The 22,949-nt window shown below is 49.8% G+C and overlaps 1 protein-coding gene across 6 annotated transcripts in view; it reads left to right on the top strand.

Moving 5' to 3' along the window:
• The window catches only part of LOC135911612 (uncharacterized), a 567,380-nt gene that overhangs the window by 316,884 nt on the left and 227,547 nt on the right, over positions 1 to 22,949 (top strand). Inside the window, exon 1 of one of the 6 annotated variants that reach the window (XM_065443939.1) lies at positions 14,038 to 14,619. The exons of the other annotated variants lie outside the window; for them this stretch is intronic. The gene's annotated coding sequence lies outside the window, so the exon portion shown is untranslated. Of the gene's footprint in view, positions 1 to 14,037; positions 14,620 to 22,949 lie in introns of those variants that run through there. 6 annotated transcript variants of the gene reach the window in all.

The raw sequence follows: 22,949 nt of genomic DNA, 5'->3' as shown, positions 1-22,949 counted from the left end.
TCGATTTATGCGCCTTTCCCAATGCGCCTGGGAACCTGTGTTTCTTGGAGAAGTCGAAGAAGCGGGTTCGATCGACGAACGGCATCTGTTCACGTCAAAAAACGGGAGCTCCTAAACCTCACTCTTTTTTCTTTTCTTTCCGGGTGTGTCTTTTCTTCTGTTACTAAGCTTTGTTTTTTCTCCCGAAGCTAGGCAACTCAAAGGTTAGACCACCCTTAACGCCAAGGGCGCATTGTATCGGTACCACTCTGCCATATTTTACTCGCTGATACGGATGGAGCGTCGTTTCCTTTTTCCGCGATACATTGAAGTCGAGTGGCGAAGCGTGGAATACGGGAGGAAATGTTTTGAAAGGGGTGATGCGCATAAACACGCTGATCTTAAAGTGCGTTCGCTTGAAGCTGGAAGGCCGGGTAACAGGCAGGACGTTCGAAGTATAAGGATGGTGCGAGCGAATGGATTCAAACGAAAGTCGCAAGAAAAACGAAAAACAAAAAGAAAATTTGGGGCAGCTTCGCGCTAGTGGCGCGAAGACTGGGCAAACGGCGAAGCTGGCGTCCGGCCCCACTTAGGTTATTCTTGGTCCGGCTAAGTTTATGCGTGGTTTCTTCTGCGACATGCCTGAAAAGAACTGAAGTGTCGTTTACATACCGACCTGCTACCCTGAAGAACGCGTTCGCATGGATTTCCGAACTCGCCATTGAAAGTTCTCCACGACTCGCACGTCCGGATGGTTTTCTCCACACGTCTGGTTGACGCTTTTGCTCGGTAAGGCGAGCTCGTAACTCCGGATCATTTACTACTCGCTGACGTTTCGGGATTGGACCGAAATCGTCGAATGCGTTCTCCGCTAGCGGCGCGGGCGGCTTCCGCGCCGTACTTCCAGTTCTGCCGCTCCTTCTCTCTCTTCGTCGGAGACTCCGCTATTCTGTCGGGCGGTGGCGGAGCGGAGCTGCTTTTATACCTCCGTGGTGACGTCACGGCTTAGATCCGCATCTGCGCTTGCGCGGCCTCTGTACGGCGCGGCGAACCAAAGCTACGGTGAAGCGGTGCAGCTCGCGCGATGACGTCATCGTTCGGTGAGGTATTGCGGTGCACGTTCGCCGGCCTGACCACCAGATTGAACAGCATCGCTGTTTAAAAAAAAAAAACTGAAAAGACGTTGCGCATAGGCTAAGGACGATAGTGACGACGCCGTAAAGCGTCCCGCGCAGTACAATTGATCTCTGGTTGCAACTACTATACACACGCATTACTGAAGCCTACGGTGATCGTATTGCTAGCAGCGCGAAAAAAACGGGATAAACATTGTGCACCGTTCCTTAATCGTCACCCTGAATTACGACGTAGGCGTAAGTACCCCATTTTTTTTTTCAACAATCTACGAGTGCGTACAGGGTTCGTGGCAACTGTACGCATTTTGTACAGTCATCCGCAAACGTTTACCAACCACGGGATCTCGGGAAACGTTGGATTTCCGATGAGCCTGTAACTGTAGTGAGTAAAGCGAACTTCACAGTCTTGTTGACATGTACTGGTAGAGGCTGTAAATGCGAAAACTATATATATAGGCTGCGTTGCGAGGCTGTAGCGAGATACTAAACTTTTTCTCATACTTTGTAATCCGTAAAATTTTGCGCTTGACTGTACTAGCGCAGTTCTCTCACGTACGCACTCACGGACGGACGAACGAACAGACGGGAAAACATTACCCATTCAAAAAAAATAACACGCAGTCAAACTCTGGTGCGGGTGCCTCCATCCCTGAGCACTCCTGACGTGGCAGATTTGTTGTTCGTCCACGCCGTTATTTAAGATGAAGGGTCACCGGGTTTACGAGCATGGCGCCATTTGCTGCCGCCTACGACGGGTGGCATTCCCTTAACGCTCCTAACAAGTAAATATTTAAGGAGAAAACGAAGGTAACTTTCCCGCGCGCCTGCGTCAGATACGAAAAAGGCAGTAAATACGACTGAGGCCGTGCGTTTTACTTGTGCCTAGTCGGCGAATGCCTGCCCTACTCTCGGGTACTTTCGGGAAGCGCTGAAGGTTTGTCCACGTGAATCATGGCGCGTTAAAAGCGGAGCACTCATATGCCCGTGACAGCGCAGCAAGTTGACGAGGGCCCGCTGAGATAGATTCAACAACAGCGTGGGGACTCTGCAAACAAGTCGGCTTCTTGTTGTTGCTTGCATGCTCAGCGTGTGTTTGTTCCTTCCGACATTCCTTCTGTTTCTTCCCGAGCTTTCTTCTTTTTTTTTTCTCAATCGTCGAGCTTCTTCGAATCTGGTTACCCTTCGCTGAGTAGTGCTGTATGTTTGCAAATCTCGTTTTCTCTCTCATAGTTTGTTTTCTCTTCCACTACGCTGTTGGTATAAGTGATAAAACTCTGTGAGAGCGCTCGCGGTGGCGTATAAACGACATTTGGAAGGAAAGTGTCAGTGTTTCATTTAGCTATTTGAGCAAAGAATCAATTGCCTGTTCTGTGCATGCTTAGGTTTGAAAAGAGGGAAAAAGATAAACACCTCGCACCCCCCCCCCCCCTCCAACCCCACCCGCTCACACGATTGCCTAATGCGCTTACGTATCTACCGATATCGCTCTTGTGTAGCCTACCGTCTTGAGATCATTCGTGAGAAGTGGAGAGAAACAGAGAGATACATTCTTCGAGGGGGCTTAAGATGTTTGCTTGGCTGTATGCCTGTGCTATTTCAGTTGACAGAACTGGTGCACGAAATGACTCAATCTTACAAAATGCACACGCATACAACATGTACGAGTAACAAGCAAAAGCACACACGATAGCAAGCAACTACAGTGCGTCCAATTCAAGCCAGCGTCCTGGAGGAAGACTGTGCTCTGCTTTCATTGTTCACAAAACAAGAGAAGCGCATATTACCACTGGCAGTAATAGCGTTGTGTTGGCGGAGCACCAATGTAGTTCAATAACAGAAGCATTTGGGCTTTCCGAAGCCCGTAACGGGCGTTGAATCATGTCTGTTCAAAGGTAACACTCATTACTCGTTATTTGTGCTCGCCCCTCTTGAACCAGTTAAAGGGCCCGTGTCACAGACCGGCGCCAACCATGTTATATATATATTTCTTTAGAGTGTTTTTTCGGGCATCCCGTTCCGAGTCTACGGGAAGAGGCCGCGAGAGAGGGCGGAGAGGACTGCCCAGGGTCGAGGGGCATCTGGAGACGGTCGGCTTTGTGAGCGGCGCAAGCGGCTGTTCTTCGGCGGCGGCTTCGTTGTCCCCTTCGACGGAGTCGGGGCTTGGCCGCGGTGTAAGATTACAAGAGTGGAGCAGGCAGAGCGCACGGTGAAGAAAGTTGTGCGCCCTGTTTCCACTGTTCGGTTGCTTCCGCTGGTCGGGATCGCGGAGACGGCCGGGCCATAAATCGACTGTGCGCATGCTGTCTTCGGTGGCGCCGAGAGAAAAAAACGCCTGTAAATAACCGCTGGGCAGAGCACTTCTTTTCACCAGCGCCTTCCCGCCGCCAGCTCGTTAGCAGTTCGGTGGGAAGGGGGACAGTCGGTTGGAGACAGGCAGTGAAGAAGGTTGTGTGAGTCCTTGCGGCGTGCGGGGCCGAATTCCTGACGGCGAGGCGCGCGTTTCATCGCACCGGGCCCGCCGCCTTCGAGCCATCGCCGCAACGACTGCCACACGAGCCGTCCCCGTTCTTCGCTGAGCTCCGATATGGTCTGTCCGCCGGCTTGTCCTCTTCTTCTTTTCTGTTAACTATAAACGACTCGTTTGCCTCTAAACTCATTTGTTTACTGTTGTTGTAACCCTGCCTGATTGTGTGTTCTGGTCGTGTTCCCAATTGTGTGTACTTCTCGCCAATTCTGTTCATTCCTACTTTGAGTTCTTTGTTACCTTATTGTCCGTGATCAATTTTGTTTATGATTAAATGCTTGTTATCCCCCTTAAACGAGTTGCTTCGTGATTGCCGACGCACCGATACACGGGCGTCTTGCTCGGGCTGACCAACCCTGAATAAATAAATGTTGTACAAAGACCTCTCGCTTGTAGGCCGGGGCGAAGCGTAAAGTGGACCCCCTGTGCTCCGTCGGCTTGCGCCTGGCAGCCGGATCGGCGAGCGAAGTGTAAAAAGGGTTTTTGTGACAGCCCGCCGCTTTCAAATGCATGGAGTCTCGATAACGTCGAAGCGCCCGGGCACGTACACGCAGGCGCTGAGCTATACGTATCCTCTCGGCAGGGAGTTTGGTTTAAACACTCGTAACCCGAGCGGGGCTCCGCTGCAGCTACAGTGGGTTCACGGAGTCACTCGCCTGGCAAGATGTTGTGCTTGGCGCGATGTATAAGGAACTCAATATCGCGTTAGAGCAGTAGTATGAACGAGCGCTCCGCCCCATCGCTCTTCCATTATTCTTTTAACGTTCTTGCGTTCTTTCTTTAAAGGGTGGTAGCGACTGCACTATGCGTACATCCTTGAGCTCACATCCGTGAACTCTCCAGCTGTCGGTCTCCGAGTCGCGCCGCCGTGCTATTCATACCTCCTCGTGTTTATGTCGTACGGCGGCGCACCAATTTTCGTTACTCTCTCTCTCTTTCTCTCTCACCACTTTTTTTTATTCTAATGTTAAACTGTTATGTCTGTTACCAGTAAACCAATTTCATAGAGAATTTGAACTGTCATACGGTGGAAGAGACTGTCATCGAAAATTTCATTCCCGTTTCAAGCCTCCTTTCCTGCAAATCCAAGAGAATGACGCTTCCGACTTGTCGCGATGGTGCGAATTTTATGTTTCCTCCGTGCCGCCCTCTTTGTGCACGTATTTCCACGCCTGCTCCGCGGTATTCGGGCGCCATACCTTCCGAGACGTCGACCGAGAGCGATTCCTCCCACGGAGCGTGCCGATGGACGGTTCAGGAGAGAATTCCTCGACCGCGAGTGACAGCTGCATGGTGTGTGATAGACTGTGGTTTAACCACAACCTCACGCAACTGAAGAGTGTGCGCAATCCGGAACCGAAGCTCATATGTAGCAAAACGAGGACAACGAGACAAAAGAAATTAAAGGGAATGGCCCTAAACGCGAGTTCAAACTTGAGAAAACGACCACCAGCTTCGCTGTTTTGACAGCTGTCACTGCGTGTAACTGGCTTTACTTTATTATTATTATTATTAGTAGTAGTAGTAGTACTAGTAGTAGTAGTATAAGTAGTAGTAGTAGTAGTACTAGTTGTAGTAGTAGTAGTAGTAGTAGTAGTAGTAGTAGTAGTAGTAGTAGTAGTAGTAGTAGTAGTAGTATTGCTTGTCTGTTCAGGAAACACCTTCACGCTCCATCTCCGGGTCCGTTCCACGGCCACTCTGGCGGCGCGCGTACAGCGACGCGGGACAGACCCAGCGACCGGCCGGTTTCCTTGGAGAAGGGCGTGTGCCTCGATCTCGGCGACTTCGGGCGACCGCCAAGGTCCCGCAGTTCACGCCGCGCGCCGCATTTAACGGCTCCCGGCCGTCGCGCGATACATCAGCTCTGGGTCGTTACTATACACGCCGGGGGTTAAGCGCGCTTGCGCATTTCAGGAGCGCGGGGACTTCGTTTCCTGGTGCCAGTTGCGTGCACTGCGTCGGGATCCTCTTGTCCCCCGGCCGCACCGCGCTGCTGGATTCACCGTGGAAGTCCAGACATCGAGGCGGGCCGCAATCGCTCTGCTCTTTGGATTCGAAGTGCACGGGGTGATACAGGATACCCGATAGGATGACCGGCATTCCCTTAAGAGTCCCTTACGCGAATCCCGGTAGTAATACCGGATTCTTGTAAGGGACGCCTTCTTCCTCGCCAGGGCGTGGCGCTTGTTTACAGCATACCGTTGCAAGAGATTACCCTTTTAGACGCTACGGAAGTGCTTTCGGCCTTCCTCAGAGCCTGAACCAGACACTCCATTACGTTTTACTGTGTGTGCTTGGGTATTCTGTGTGCGGGCGTACTAAGTATAAACGCGTGATTTCACATGTCTGTCCCTTTCGTAGCGTCCCCACCTGTAGCAGCGCGCTATGGCATGCGGCCAGGCAAACATCTCCAACATCCATTATGTCTCCCTCCCTCCCTCTATCTATCACTCTCTCCTCATATGACGGCCGTTCGCTTCTTGTATGAGGTTTATGTGTGATTTTCGCGTGGAACAACTGACCTGCGTCCGTCCATTCCTGCCTGAGAGAGCAGTGCGCACATTGGCTTACATGCCCTTCCTTTCTTAAGCACTTTTATGGTTGCGCTGCACAGGTCGCCGTTGTGAGGGGCTTCAATGACAGGAACTACTTCTCGGTGCGGAGGAGCGTGCTTCCCGTGAGCCTCGACCGCGCTGCACTCAACTATCGAGGAAATGACCACACTGTGGCGCGTGGCGCGGAGGGAGGCGTACGCGTCTTTGCATTCTGTCGCTCGCGCTCGCCGACCACGTTGACTTGCGCGAGTGAACACCGCGGTGTCGGCGTGGCGCTGGGTGTATCTCGTCTCGAGATCGTGCTCACGCGTGAGCGTTGGACGAGATAAGATAAGCGAGGCACCGGGGCCGTGTATACAGTGGTTCTGGTGTGACCCGACGTTTTGGCAGCACGCGAGCGGCGACCCTCTGTGGGCGGCCTCGAAACTGCTTCGGCTTCTTCCATTGTGAGCGGTGGGTAACTTTAAGTGGGTGCACGTGGCCTGCCTGATTTCGTGCGCCGATTGCAGATGCGCGCGCGCACGAGCCATGTGCGTACGTACCTGGCACGCTCTTTTTTCTCGAGGCAAGAAACGACTCCATTATCGACCCCGCCGGGGTCGATTTGTGACGTTAATGGCGCTCTATTACTCTCTCGTAGTACGGCCGATTAAGGTCGCGCCCGGCGTCAGTGGAAACGTTGGGCGCCTCTTTGTCTTTCTTCTTTTTTTTTTTGATTAGCCTTCGTGGGCGGTTTTTTGAATCCGTGTGCAGCAGCCGCTGTATGCGGTCGCACGACGGCTTTTCTTTTTGGGTGGCAGGACTGAATGAAACAATTTAGCTTAAGCACGCGTTTGTGTGTGTGTGTGTGTGTGTGTGTGTGTGTGTGTGTGTGTGTGTGTGTGTGTGTGTGTGTTTGCGTGTGTTTGTTTGTTCGTTTGTTTGTTTGTTTGTTTGTAAGCGCACGTGCTTACGGGGCAGCTACTAGGGCCTTACGCTGTTTAGGATCTCTAACCTCCTCCTCTTCAACGGTATCACCACTATTACAACCGAATGGAACTAGGTCACTACACCGCGTTATCATTTTTCGTATCAGTTTCGATGCATCTATGCCTCTCCCATTTTGAAAGCGCTCTCTCTTTCGATGATGCATGCAGCGGCCAGCACGCGACCTGACGCTCTCACCATTTTATGTCGAAAGCCCCCTACAAAATCTGTAACGGCATCTCTGATGAAGTAAGACGATGGGTCCAAGTGGTCGTGCTCACTGTGTCAAAAACTCCCGCTGAACACACACGACCTTCCTTCCCTTTCCTCCGAGTTCGTGCATTCACCGCCTTCTTTTGTAGTATCGAGTTCGTGTTCCTTGCTTAGTTTTGGTTGTATGCGTCATCTTCCATCCCAGATATACAATTGTACCCCAGGCCTGCAGCCAACCAAGCTTACCAACTTTCATTAGAGCATGCTTTCTCACTCTCTCCTTCGCATGGCAAAGTGCAAAGAAGCGTTTAACGACCGTAAACTCTTCCTTCAACAGCAAATTTTGCCCACCCTTGGGTGGAACACGACCACTTTCAAAACCGTACCACCGTATCTGGCTGCAAGACGGTGTGCCGACGCGTGAAGCCTCGGAAGTTGAAAGTTTATTTAACATAATTGCAAAGATTGCATAATTGCATAACTGCATAATTAACGATTGCAAAGTACACACTTTTGGGACCCACCAAATTTTTCAAAGGGTCCCTGCAACACGGTACAACTCGCTGAGCGAATTCCAATTTTTTGCCTTTTCTCGTTTCATGTTCTGTTCCGAGACCGTATTCTCTGAAACGCGAAAAAGTAAAAAAAAAAGGAAAGAAAGAAAATGATAAATAAGAAGAAAAAAAGAGAGAACGAGTTCTTGACCTCAACTGGATCGTAATCCGTTGACCGCGCACATCACATTCAGACGGGGGCTAACAACGACCGGGTTCGCGCGCGCCTCGTCCACCTGTATGTACCGCGTCTCCCCGCCTCATCGCGCCAGCTGTGTGCCGTCCCTCCGGGGCCATCATCGTCCGAGGATCGTGCAAGACGAACCCTGTGCCGGGGGGGTCCCCCATCATTGAGATAGTGAGAGAGCGAGGTTTCAGAGAGATGGACTCTGCTCGCGTGCCGGTCGTTTCTGCAATTGCGCAACGACGCCGGGAATGGTGCGCATGCTCATCTCTCTCTCTCTCTCTCTCTCTCTCTCTCTCCACTGCGTTGCGCGCATTCAGTTCTGCAGCGGCCGCGTCATTGAAGACCTCCGACGTCATCTGGAGGAGGAGATCGCTCCCCGCGCAGCGGCCTGCGCTTACACGTCGTGTTGAGGGCTCCAGCGTGGCTTCGTTTGCGTGTCTTTCTGTTATCGCTCTTTTTTTTTTTCGTTCTTTCACGTGACTTGCGAGCAGTAAGCTTTCGAATACATTGAACTATGCTCCCTGCCTCGTCTTCTTTTTCTTTTCTATTTATCTTTCTCTCGGTTCCTTCAACTACTTCTGTCATCGAGCTCACGCATGTAAAGCGGAGTTAAGGCGGGTACGTACGAGGATGATCTTCCGATATTCGGTGCTTTCGAAAGGCCACAAGCAACGTTCGCATTCGTACAATCGTATACTGCGCGCAAGGCGCCCATGGGGCGCGAGTGAGTGCTCCTTGTCGTAGAGTTCAGGTTTGTGATCTTTGCCCCATCTCACCTCCCTTGCCTTCCTGACTCTCTCTCTCTCTCTCTCTCGTTTGCTCTGCTGTCACACCTGTTCTTTCTGTTGTTCTCCGCGTTTCCAGTCTCCGGCGCCGAGTACATATCGCGGACGCGCGCGCGGCCCTGGCTAGCAGCGCATGTACTTTCTCGTATTTGTGTCTGCCTCGATGGTGCGTTTGCGGCCGCTCTACCTGGGTCCTTCCGGAAGCCGCCGCGCGTCCGCCCCGACCATGGCTACGGATTCCTGCGTGCAAGAGACGAAGTGGCTCTCTTTCCCCTGCAGGGCGGCACACCGGCCAGCGGTGAAAGCGGCGCTTCTCAGGGGGAAACGAAACGGCCGCACGGTGTTGCGAACTTGGGAAATGTTTCACGCGCGCTGATCCTGCCTCTCGTGCCGTCTCGGGAGACTCGTTTCACGATCGAGTTGGCGTGCGACACTGCGAGACGCGCGCGAGGCAATCACAGGAGCCAGTGTCCAGGTGGTACCAGTCCTCGCGCGCCTCTGCCAATATCTATCTATCTATCTATCTATCTATCTATCTATCTATCTATCTATCTATCTATCTATCTATCTATCTATCTATCTATCTATCTATCTATCTATCTATCTATCTATCTATCTATCTATCTATCTATCTATCTATCTATCTATCTATCTATCTATCTATCTATCTATCTATCTATCTATCTATCTATCTATCTATCTATCTATCTATCTATCTATCTATCTATCTATCTATCTATCTATCTATCTATCTATCTATCTATCTATCTATCTATCTATCTATCTATCTATCTATCTATCTATCTATCTCTGTCTATATATATATATATATATAGAGAGAGAGGGGGGGGGGGCAGACAGAGGGGAAATCGCTCATTACACGCAGTTTATGGAGACGTTAGTAAAATAGACGAAGGTTTCTGTGTCGCTTGACTACGTTGAATCAACGTTTCTGCGATACAACCGCCGCCAAATCACCCAAACTACGTTGTGTTGCATACATTATGCCATGCATGCGCGGTGGAGCACGTGGCGGCGCCTTATATCACGAGTCCTGCAGCTTTCGCTGCATGCGCAAGTTGACTTTGAAACGCGGTGTGTATACGCTTGGCGATTACCGAGAAAGCTGTTCTGAAATAGGACGGATGTGCAATTGGGCCGGTTGGTACGATGTAGCTGCGTATCGTGTAACAACAGCGCAAACAGACAGGACGCACGAAGAACGTAGAAGGCCCCGCGTGACAAGGGCTAAGAGTCGGTGCGAGTGGTTACGAGTCAGCTGCGCCTTGTGCCGTGGCCTTTTACGTCTTTGTGTTGTTACGAAATGCAAAAGGAAAAGCTGTTTCTTTTGTAGTGAGGCCAAGAAAAGCGAAAGGCGTGAAGAAGCTTGCGCTGTGCTGTCTCTTCACAGCTTCTGTTGTCTAGAGGAACGTATAAAGGAAGCGTGTGATTCCTCTCCCAATAGTTAAACTTTTAGGTGGTGTTGGAAGTGAAATATTGTGTGGTTTCCTTTAAAGTTACGACGGTACTTTCTAATGCCGAAGGTGAACTAGCTCATGTGCATAGCTTGTAGCTAATAAGTATATACGGAAAATCATTCTAGGATGTGCTGTCTCTAAAGCTTTATGATGATTAAAAGAAGTTATCCGCATAGGTATATCACATCATTAAATAAAATTTAATATATGCGCACTTCTGAACTATAATTCACACGTGTGTAAGGTCGTGAGCACACTAGGAAGGAAACCGAGAATTAGTCTCTTTTTCTTTTTTAATGCGAGGGTTACTCGCATGGCTTCAAATATCTCACATGTTATAATTACGTAGCTCATACTTTTCTCCTTGTACAGTTCGTCTGAATTATTATTATTATTATTATTAGCGACTACGCCCTATCAAAACTGTTTTAGTGTCATTAGTATAGCTCTGGAGGGTGCGTTATCTTTACGTCTCATAGATGAGGGCACGGTTCGGTAATTAAGGACATTGCTGTCTAATTGCGGCATGCGCGAACGATCGCGCCGATTGCGCTTGAAAGGAGACCGAGTTCAGGTGTGTGTTTTTGTACGCGTGCCTCATTAGTTCAGATTATATCTAGTACACGTCGTTCACGTTGTTCCAATAATTACAAGCTGAAGTAGAAAGAGAGAGAGAGAGAAACGAAGAGAGAAAGGCAGGGAGGTTAACCAAGCACGTGCCCGACTGGCTACCCTACACTAAGGGAAGGGGGAAGAGGAAAGAATAGATAAGGAGAGAAAAAGAAAAATAATAGTCAGTCATTCACAGTCAGTCGCAGTGGAATCTCCACTGTCACAAACGTTCGTACAATCCAGTGTCCTGCAGCAAATACAGAAAGGCTTTTGTGGCATTTTGCATGCAAGAACGCATAGGCCATGGTGCAAGGATCTTTTCTTCTGGGAGCGCTCTATTGTCTAGCTGGTTGAGTTTCGTTTGTAAAGTACGTCGTTGAATGTCAAAGGATGGGCAGTGACACAGAAGGCCCTCTAGAGTCTCATCGCACCCGCACAAATTGCATACCGCACTGCTGGCCATTCCTATCAGGAATGAATAGGAATTTGTAAAGGCAACTCCCAACAACATGCGACGCGGTAAAGTGGTTTCACGACGGGAGAGTCCAGGTGGCAGGGGAAGTCGCAAGTTTGGGTTGAGAGAGTGCAAGCGTGAGTTGGTGAAACCCGGTGAATTCCATCGTAGAAGTGTGATGCGGCGAGCAAGTGAGTGAAGTCGTCGCGCAGCATCAGTTCTTGAAAGCGGTACAGGAACTCGGTGGTGTTTTTGATGAGCCGAACGCACAGCTTCATCTGCGCTGTCGTTGCCGACAATGCCGCAATGCCGCTATGGCTTGGCAATCGTTGAAACACAATGTCGTGGCCCTTCTCGAGCGCGTGATTATGAGCGTGCCTTGTTTCGTACACTAGCTGCTCGTGTAACCCATGATGTAGGGCAAACTGCAGAGCTTGTAGGGCTGCTTTGGAACTGCAGAAAATGGCCCAACGATTTGGTGGCTGCTGGAGCACGTACTTGAGTGCACCTTGAAGAGCCGCAAGTTCTGCTTCTGTCGGCGTTGTATTGTGCGAATATTGAAACTGCAATGAGACGGCGTCTGATGGAACAACTACTGCTCCGGTAGAGCTGTTTGAATTGGTGGGACTGTCCATGTAAATGCGTACGCGGTCAAAATAAGACTCATTAGCGCAAGCAGAGACAACTGCTTCAGGGCCAGCGGTGACGAGACTACCTTCTTAGCAATCCCAGGAATTGAGTAGCACACGTGAATTTGCCGAGACACCACAATGCCGATGTTGGGCGTTTCGCAGGCTTGAAGCCAGATGGTACCGAGTCATGGTGTCTCGTAGCAATACCAGGGAACGTGGCCTGTGATCTCTGCACTGGCAAATGGTGGGATGGTAGCCGAGAAAGGTGTCTAATGTGCGCTCTTAGCGTCTCACCTACGATATGGGTGGTGATCGGGTGCTCCTGTGCGATGGCAATCGTTGCAGCTGTCGGAGAATACCTCGGGAGGACAAGACATGTCCGAAGTGGTTGTGCTTGTACGCCCTGTAGTGCAAGGAGATTAGTCTTGCATGTGTTGGACAAAATAGGAAGACTGTATCGCAAAAACCCGAGAAAAAAAAAAAAACGCCGTGTATACCTACAACACGGAGCGCACGGACGGTCCCCACGATTTTCCAGCTACGAATCTGAACATATTCGCAATACGGATGAGCTTTTTTCTTCATGTATGAGACATGCGGACTCCAGGTAAGGTCACAATCCACATTAACACCTAAGAACCTGCGAGCTTTCTTGTACGCGATAGACTGGCCCTCGATACACACCGGATTGAAAGACATCGCTTTTCGTGTAAATGCCACTAGTGCACATTTTTCTGTAGAAATCGTCAGACCTTGTCGGCGAAGGTATGCCGCTGTCAGAGTTGTCGCGCTGGAGTAGAATGTTCGCTCTTCGGCATACCATGACAGCAATCGAGTCTGTTCTCGTAGTTAAATTGCGGAGATCCTCATTAATTCTAAACGCTTGGGTTACGTACCAGCCCTGTCACCGTACTGCTGTGCCTCATCGTCACGCATCCCAGCGGCGAGGATTCGAACCCCGAACCTACCGCACAAACACGGAAAGCAAGAGCCGCTTCGTCACGCTTTCTTGACAGATGCGTTATACACTGTTCATGTGAGGACATGTGCAGTCAGGAGAGAGAGAGCGTTCCCATGCAATTTCTCATTCGAACTCTTTTTCCAGGGACAAGTATTGGAAACGATGCTGGGCTAGTTTAATCTGTTTGAGACTGTTCATTATAGAAACGGTAACTTTGCACGTAAGGGAGGACAAGTGGTATCCCTGTACTTTTAAACTAACTAACTAACTAACTACTACTACTACTACTACTACTACTACTACTACTACTACTACTACTACTACTACTACTACTACTACTTCTTCTTCTTCTTCTTCTTATACTACTTCTAACTAACTAACTAACTATTTTTCCGTGGACTCCTAAAGTCTTCCGAGAAATCGACCGAACGGAGAAGTAACCAGAAAGTTTCCGCAAAGGAATAACAAAACAGAAAATAAAATGGAGATGAATCTACAACATATCCACCTAGCTGATAACGTATATGACAGGCTGTCAACTTTTGGATGATCTTACGGTGTCTGTTGTGGGTTCCCTAGTCGGCGGCTACGTTTCTCACTCAGCTATAGTCCTAGTTCATAATACTCAGCACGGGCAGTTGTTTTCCAAAAGGTCGCCATTTGAAAGGCTACGCCGCCGTCAAGAAGCACACTCGGCATTACTAATCACGCCATTGTCTTCGCGGGACACTTAACCGTTCGCCCTAAACGTCCACTCCACTCCTCTCGTTCTTCTGCTCTCTCGTATCACCCCGTCGGCCATCGTGTTGGTCGGGCCGCGCCGCCTGTCTCAGCGTTATTTTACCTTCGCGTCGCCCGTCCCCGTCTCGCCCTTTCTCTCTCTCCCCCACGACTTCAAGAAGAAGGAGAAGAAGAAGAACAAGAGAGCGAGGGACCGAAAATGTTGCCGAGTGAGTTGCGGGCGGCGCGCTGGCGTCGTCGGCCGTCGAGAGTCGCTCACCGCCGGAGCTCCGGCTTACCCTCGTGCCGGTCAGCAACAGCCAACCCTCGTGCGCTGTAACAGCAGCAGCAACAGGCCGCCACCAAAGCCGGCTGGGCTGGCTTCTTAGCTGGCTGGCCGGATCGCCCGCCCGCCCGCTCGCTCGCTTTCTTCTTGTCTCGAGCGAGGTGCGCCTGCGTGAGTGTTTGTGTGTGCGCGAAGTCTCGGAGATCGGAACGAAGAAGCGGGCGTCTTCAGAACAGCGTAGCCGGTTCGACTACGAAGGTACCCTGCCGACCGGCGTCGTCTGCTCGTCCGTCTGCTCGTCCGTCTGTTCGTCGTCTCCTGCTCTCGGTTACCGTGTTGGGCCACCACTCAACCAGCGCCAGTGTCTTCGCTGCCCGGAGTCCCTGCTATATTGGATATACGTGCTTTCCTGCGTGGTTTTCTCTACCGTCGCTGCCTTCCGCCGGGGGTGAACGAAGAAGACGACGCGGTCGAGTGCTTCTACCGCTGAAGCAGCGTCTACCACCCCTATCCTTTTTTTGGGGGGGTGTCGAGGATCGTTTTCGATGCCCGAGTGACCGGCGCTGCCTTCGAACGCGTGAGTGGACACGACTTATTTTTGGTTCTCGCTCTCTTTTCGGATGACTTTCACCTTGGCTGCCTAGTCTTTTTCCCATCCCTTCTGCGGTTAAAGTTGCGTCTAATGTCAACTGAGTATTCCTTTTGTTCGCCTGTAACTTTCCTCAAAACTCCACGGACAGCGTACAGCGCGTCTGTACAGAAGGAACGAAACGCGTTGCTCCCATCAACAACACTATTGTTGCCGTTTCATTGAATGCGTGTTGCCATCAAACGCGGGTCGTCTTCTTTGTTCTTTCGCGAATGCAGAAAGGGAAGAACAAACAAGACGAACAGTTCCTGCCTCGTCCTTGTGTCTTCTATTTGTTCCGCAGCCTGCCGTAACGAAACGCCGGTTGCATTGTTTTCGTCTTCAATATAGCTTTCTTCCACTGTGAGGGCGCTTGCTTATCGAATAACGCTCGCGTATACAGGCAGAAACACTCTGATGTGAGCGACAGCCTTCTTTGCGGAAGCGAAACCGTCCTCTTTGTAGCGCGGGAAACGTTTTTGCATCACGCGTGTGACTGACCTCTTGATGCTATATAAACCTCACCTTATAACTGATTCTCGCGTCAAACCATTTGGGCAACCTGTTATCGACGTACAGTGCACAGCTTTCTCGACGGGATTGAGTAACTCCTTTAATTTTGATCGCTCAAATTTTTTCGCTGGCCCATGTTGCAGATAATTGTGCATTCGTTTCGAACTTCTCCGTGCGTTATTCCAAATGACGAAGTCGTCGTCACGGGCGCATTTTAGCCCTGTACGTACTTCATGGTCAGCTCGCATTAGTGTAGTTCGTGTATAACGGTAGCTATCTCTATTTTGGTAACCTATTCGAGAGCACACTGCTGAGAGGGAGACATATATTGCAAGCAGACCGAAATCATTTTCCAAAATATAGTAATGCGCGCACTATATACTGTCACACGTTGGTGGGCTTCCTAGAACGTCTATAAGGTTGGTCGAGCCGACGCTGTTGTTGTTGTTTACGAAGGCAGCAAGCGAACGATGCCGTCGTGCGTATTTGTTGGTGTTTGTACTTCGGCATAAACCAGTTGAAAACCAGTACCGCCGGTCTCCTCCAGCTGCGACCACATCGCTCGCTATATAAGCGGCTTCGGAGGTTCCCCGAAAAGAAGACTTGCGGATGCTGTCGCCATCGCGCAGCGAGCGAACAAGCGTGTCTGTATGGATGCGATCTGGCGGTATTGACCCCCCCCCCCCCTATTAGCACATAGCGCCCCGTTCTTACGACGGCAACAGTGGCAGAAAGAAACCTGGCACGTTGTTTACGCCTGTTTGCAGCGAACATCATTAATTTCGCAGCTTGCTGTTCAACAGCCCGTTGGTAAATGGATGCCCTTGGCGCGAGTGACCTGGACATTTCCTTTCATGGCGACCGCCCGCTGAGACTAAGTCGATGCGTGAATTTTTTTTTTTTTTTTAACTGCTAAGCGCAAGGTCGTGGATTCGAGTGCCGGCACATTGCCACGTGGTCGCAGCGCAAGAACGGTCGTCTGCTTAAACGTGTGTGCTTGTTTTTGAAGCGCGTTAAATAGCACCTGAACAGTTCTGACTGGTGAAATATTCCAAAAAATGATGCCGCTTTCTGCCATTCTTTTGCTCGAATTCATTCATTAAAATAAAAGGCGTACGCTACCTGTGAAGTTATTTCCTGGCATCTGTTCCATGTTCATTTTGTCCAAGATCCTAACCACATATAAAGGAAACATTGATACGCATTCCTAGGGAAGCTACGCTGGTTTTGCCGAGTAGAGAGCGCACAGCAATGCGGAATTAATCGGGCTCCGTCAACTGTGCATAAAATAGCAAGTGGTTGACCACTTTCTTTGTCCGCTGTCCTTAATTATCTCTCTGGACTGTCTTGCAAACACTTGTGCCTATAAGCAGTATGGGCCTTTTGTCGTATGTTTATCTCTGCTTGTAAGTTTTGAACGCACTCTGATTTCGCGTCTGTCACCGTGTCACTATCGTGGACCGCTGCCCTGTGTTTTTTTGATGTCTGCTCCTAATCGTCTATTAAACTTATCCTTATCAGGCGCGCCTGTGACATTATGGACTCCTTCGAATGCCCTAGTCATTTACATCGCAGTTCCTACGGGAACCAGTATTTTCATTTACGTGGCAGGAGAGAGACGAGTACTGGTGGGTAAAACGAATTCGAAACTTTACTTTTACGTGAATTTCGTGCAGAAGTATTTTCTCGTGCGCATTCCGCCTTTGCGCAGCAATAGTTGCGTAAACTTTCTAGTTTGAGGCTTTGGTATGCAGGCGGCCGATTTCGGTCTGTGTCGCCCCCCCCCCCTCCCCTCTTCTTCTTTATTTATTTAGTTATTTATGCCGTCGCGCTGGACTAGTAGCTTGGAACATTATCTCTCCAGCTCGCGCCCAGCCAATCGCTGTGTTTGTTTTGCGTACTGTGCGAGCTTCCGGAGCGGCCACTAGTCGCGTCAACACAGGTTCCCTTAGAATGCAGTGTTACTTCTCGCTATTTTCACGTCGATGATTGTCTAGACACAAGTTAGACGCTGTCAAAATTCGTGACGTCATGGTGGCTGGTGCGGGAGAGCGTCAGGAGAGCCAGCAGCTGGTTGGTCAAGCTGCGCCAACGTTCTTGGCTGGCGTCGCCTCCCGGCTCGCCAAGTATCGTGTCACGCTAATGGGGCTGATTTTGCTGCCGCAAAAGCCTAATTTGCTAATACAGCTGAACTTGCGATAAACCTTTCGTCGCCCTTTGAGGAGCCGAAGGTGGTCGAAATTCTGAGCCTGCCTCTATGTATACGAATGGTGGTGGTGGTGGTAAACTTTATTGAAAGGGAGAAGGGGAAAGGGGGATGTGGCTGAGGGATCGGGCTCAATGAAGGCCCTGGGCCTGCTTGGCCTTCTCCGCCCAGTCCACCAGTTCAAGCTGTCGGTCGACGTCCCCGGAACTGAGCCAGGCTGTCCAGTCAGTCTCGCTGCAGACGGGGAGATGAGAAAACAGGAGCGAGTTGCATTCCCACGTTATGTGTGTGAGTGTCCCTGTTTGTGAACAGAGCCTAACTAGGTCGCTTTCCTTGCCCCCCGTGATTTTGTTAACGTACTTTGGGTGTGGGTATGTGTTTGCCAGGAGTCGCCTAAACGCGACCGCTTGCGTTTTATCGAGTTGCTTGGCCGGTGGTGGGAGCGCGCGACGCCTCAAGCGATGCCTATGGGCTATAGCAAACGTGTGGTTGCACTAGGGCCTAGGGCACCAAGCCACGCCAATCAGTCTGCAAACTTTTGTGTGTGACCCCTATCACCATGGAGAGTCGGCGAAGTCCACCGACGCAGACAACTGCGATCATACCATCATTTCGCGAAGTTAAGCGCCGTGGAATTATTGAGAAGCGTTCCGGTTGGGCAAAAACGCGAAGTATTCATCTTGCAAACGAAGGAGCCGTTCGCAGCAAGTTTTTAGCCGTGAGTGGATTTTGCCGCTCATTTTTCAGCAATCTGACACCGCGTAGTTTGTTTGTTTGTTTGTTTGTTTGTTTGTTTGTTTGTTTGTTTGTTTGTTTGTTTGTTGACGCTGTCATAGTGCGCGTTTTCCAGGTGCTCATGGCAAGAAAACCAAGATGTTTGCCAGAAAGGTGTCCGGTTTGCTATTTAGGTTTGGATGAAGGGAAGAGAAGCCGTTGCTAAAAATTGGGCATAGGTGGTGCCCAAATTCGCGACCCAGCGACTGTCCCCTCGGATTAACAGACACACATCTCTAAGGTTATGCTTTTGCGTTATGCTTTTGCGTGAAACGTGGCGTAGCCGCCACGTTTCAGACACCAGCAAATAATTCTCACCACCCAGTGCGCACAAAGATATCTAACGCGAGAGTCTGACAGGGATATATATCGCAATCTGTTTCATGCAATTTTTGCGTCAACGCTCGCAGATGTCGTTATGTTTGCTTCCCACAGATAATCGGGGGAAAAAACGGGAAACCTTTTTTTGTCCCCATTAATGATTCGTTCTTACCCTCTAAAAGGTTAAATTGTTATTCATGAGACCAGCCAGACACCCTTTATACACCCATAATAAGGTAGTTGAAATGCTTAGTCTTCAGATAACAGCGGTGTATGTATAGGGTGTTCTACAGCGCTTCCGTATACCCACAAAAATGCGGAAGACCTTCGCCAAAGCAAATCCTTCAATCGCCTCTACGTCGTCTTTGCGTCGAGTTAGCGTTGCTTGTCCACTCTGCAATCCGAGCACGGCTACGATTTGATCACTCGGAGGAGAACGTGCATTAAGTTATGGTCAAAGCCTTCTTTCTCTTTAACGCGGAATCGATAAGTCTGCCTGACAGCGTTTGCGTAATAGTGTGAGCAGTTTGTAACCTTGTTTCTGGCAAGAGGTTATCTCCTTTTCTTCTCCTTTTTCTCCATGGCGTCAAAAAAATGCTTAGTTCGTGTAGTGAACTGCAGGTTATATAGATTGGCCGCTTCCTTTTGCGGATATCGAATGCTTCGCGATTTATTCCTGTAGTGTACCTGTCGTATCGGTGCTTATGCTTACGTTCGTAGCACTGTTCGGTAACCTCGGTGTCAGGGATGCTGCATCTTTTTCTATCGCGAGGACCGAGGCCGACATTGCCTCACGAAATGGGCGGTACAGATTAGCTTAGACGCAATGGCACTGAGATGCAATAGTTCACAGGTTCGTTAAGATAGGACTCGACCAGAGTCGATCTGCAGGTGTAGTGCGTGGCCGTCTAATGCTATTGGCACGACCTGGTTATAACCGCAACGGGTGATGTTCCCGACGTTTAATTTCCGGACGGCCGTGTGTTTTCGGGCGCTTGATTCCTGCGCGATTAATGCCGCGATATCGACGGACGTTTTCAATGTACGGTGCCCAAGACGACCGCAAGGTTTTCCCACCTATTTAAGTGCGTTGCGTTTCGTCTGCGTTAGCCCTTGGTTAGCAAGATCGGAGCGTCAACAATTTCATCGTGTTCGAGGAGGTGCTGGAGTGTCCGACGATTCCCTTGACGCGAGCGTTCGTTGTTTGTTTTGCAAATGCAATCTGATCAATTTGCGATGGTACCATGCACGTTCAACGTTTATTGTGATCAGTTACTCAAGCATTAGAAGCTTCTCTTTTCTTCTTTTTTTTTTCTTTGGCAGAGGGTGCAAACACGTTTAGGGCTTCGTATATTCAAGTAGAATCATTTTGTTGTGTGAAATATCCGTCGAGTAAAATAATACACAACGATGTCCCAAGGTATAAATATATCAAGCGGACCTTCTGTTGGAACACGTATTCTATACAGAACGTGTGGTTGGTAATAAAACTCCATTTAAGGCAGCCGAATAAATGCACGTGAATACACATGAAGGAAATCTCGCGGGAGCAAAACGACAGATAGTGAGACGAATTTACGCGGGAATGATCAACGATTGATTTCTTTCACAGATGAGACGACCAAAGGCATAAATAAGAACAAATATTTTAGTAACCATAACATTTATTCGGAACAGCAGTGCACAAGCAATACGGTGATACAGCAACAATAAATCTCATATGCAAATTATAGGTAAACAACAAGTTGCCATGTAAGTGTTATCCTATATCGGATACATCAACAGAATTTCGCGCCCTGTAAAAATGATTTTTTTTTTTTTAGAAGGGGGGGGGGAGAGATAACGTTGTGCTGCGTACGCCACATACGTTGCGGATTACACGCGCTATCACACGCCGGCATCGCCAAAAAGTTTCCAGGCCACTCACCACGTGACCTGACCTGTCGTCTGGCTTTAATTGTGCACTCTGGTCTCTTGCGAAACCTTCATTTTTTTCAAAGCCACATGGGTTCAGGCGAACAGTTCTGCTTGATTTGCTGAGCCGCTGGACCCGGCGTTGAAAGATCCTGTCACTCGCGGATTGTCTTCAAAAACGTTCAATGTCGCATTTTACGACATCCCGCCCTTGTTTGTTTTTCTCTTTCGTTTTGTTTCTTCTTTTCTCCCTTTATGTATGTCTTCGTGCTTGATTATGTTAAGACGGGCTGGTACATTTCTGTGTTTATTCGCCATAATAGAGTGAATGTGTCGGCCAGTTGGTTGAGAGAGCGTAAACTTTTATTTCAAATCAACAAGATTTGAGTCCGGCGTCTTTTTAGTGGGTCTGGGCACCCGCCGCGGACGCGGTTCCGAGACCTTGTCTCGAAGCGGCTTCCTCGGCTCGCTGGACGGCCCAGAGTTGTGCTGTCAGGTCAGAGCTGAGCAGTGCAGCCATCCATCAATCTGGAATTACTGAACAGCGCGATAGACGGAGTACGCAGAAGAGGCGCACAGCAACGACATGCAGCGCTGTTGCATCGTAGATAAGACAACCAAAGGCACAAATAACAACAATATTTTCGTAAACGTTCAGAGCTATATACCTGTGGTCGTTGTGTACGTGCCATCTTCGGCGTCCTCGTATTTCGCGCCGTTCCCTATTTCAAGTCATTCACCGCGCTTATATGTTATCCCGCATGACGTGATCGTCACACCGTTCGAACTAATAGACCAGCAAAAATCCTTTCGTAAAAAAAAAAAACGATTCTGTCCGGTTGCGTTGCATTATCTCGGTGTGGCGCACATGTTCGCTTCGGAACGCGCGGTCCCCTTGCATTCGCGTCGCTCGAAAGCACCAGAGAGGGAGAGAGAGGAAGTCGAACCCGCGTCCTAGAGGTCCTCTTCAACGCACTGTTTCATTCGTAATCTCGCGCGTGTACGACGTTATACAACTCAGCGCCACCATGCCACGAGTGCTCTCCCCTCCCTTTTTTTTTTTTTCGAGCACGGTCGTGCGCGCACTTCAGCTCACAGAGATCGCAGACGCACAATTAATAGCTGCAGTTATCTCCCCGATATATATATATATATATATATATATATACTGCGTCGATGGACTTCCGACAGGGCGGCAGCTGCAGGGAGCGCAACAGGCGGGACAAGCGCATGCGAGTGCACGAGCGAGCGGCACATATGCATGCGTCTCCACGAAGCGCGTTTGGCGATTCGCGCTGTGCCATTTGACAATTCGCGTGCCAAATCGGGACGACCGTGTGTATACAGATCGCCGTTGTGACGAGTGTACTCTCGATACCCTCGATCGGGGCTTGTCGCCCGTCGTCGAAGAGCACGCATCGCCTTAGCCCTATACACACAGTCGCCCCGTCATTGTGCTACCATCGGTCTCATTTCGTTATAAGGCCTATATGGGCTTCTGTCGGGAGCACGCTGTGCATCGACCTCGAGCGACACGCGTTCCATTTCGAGCGCCTCACTTCCGGCTTTCGCGCGAGTGTCAGCCATCTTTCCTTGTCGCTCCGTGATGCGCACGCGCATTGTTCGCGTGGATATAAGAGTGGCTTGAACCGTATGTGTGTTCGCTGCGGCACTCAATGCTCCGTTCTTATGTGTGTTTACATTCCGGGAATAAGCGTCGCGTGGATGGGCATACTGTTAAGGCCGCTTGACGCTTCGGGAACGTTGCAGCGATAGCGCGTCGTGGTTACGCAAGTCTTATGAGAGCTCGCAGCTCATGTATCCCTTCCGGCACGTCAATGCCCTTACACGTATGTATAGTTCTCGCACTTTCTCTCTCCGCGACGCTGCGGATGTGACAGGGTTCTTTATTTCTCGCCAGTATGTTATGTAACTCCCTACTTATTCGTGGAATACAGCTTCAGTTTTTATTATTATTCCTCATTCCTAAGCTCAAGGTCCAAGCTCAATTTGGACAGAAGGGGCACGCATGAAAACAAGCTGGGTGTACTTGAAGTTTGAGGAGGCACGATGTGATCCGCAAAGCGGGAAGTTGGACGGGAAAGGCCGTGCCACGGCCGGAACGTCGGAATAAATTGGTTGTTTTTCAAGAGAGAGATGGATAAATTTTAAAGAAAACTGAAGAGGTTAGACTATAGGTACGGGTTTTGCACGCTAAGCCGGATATCCCTCGAGGAAGACCGGAACAAAAGGAGTGCTCTGTTGTTTACCGGGATCCACAGCAGTCGCCTGTTTGTGTAATATCGGTGTACTTCCAATGCTGGAAGTCGAGGTCACGTACGGTACTGGGGCTCAGCACAGATACTGCTATCGCTCATGTCGGAAGCAGCGCTAGACGACTCTATAATTAGTTGGGAACATGGGGAAGACGACGCCGACGATACGGCAGGAACAGAGGCCGTGCTATACCGAGCGGAGACCTTAACAAATGCACATATGTACAGACAGGAATACAGTCTATAAGAACTTTGTAGACAATCCACGAACTCCG

Source organism: Dermacentor albipictus, chromosome 5 (assembly GCF_038994185.2).
Source record: "Dermacentor albipictus isolate Rhodes 1998 colony chromosome 5, USDA_Dalb.pri_finalv2, whole genome shotgun sequence".
NCBI classification, from domain to species: Eukaryota; Metazoa; Arthropoda; class Arachnida; order Ixodida; family Ixodidae; genus Dermacentor; species Dermacentor albipictus.
This window is presented reverse-complemented; position numbering and strand designations above follow the sequence as displayed.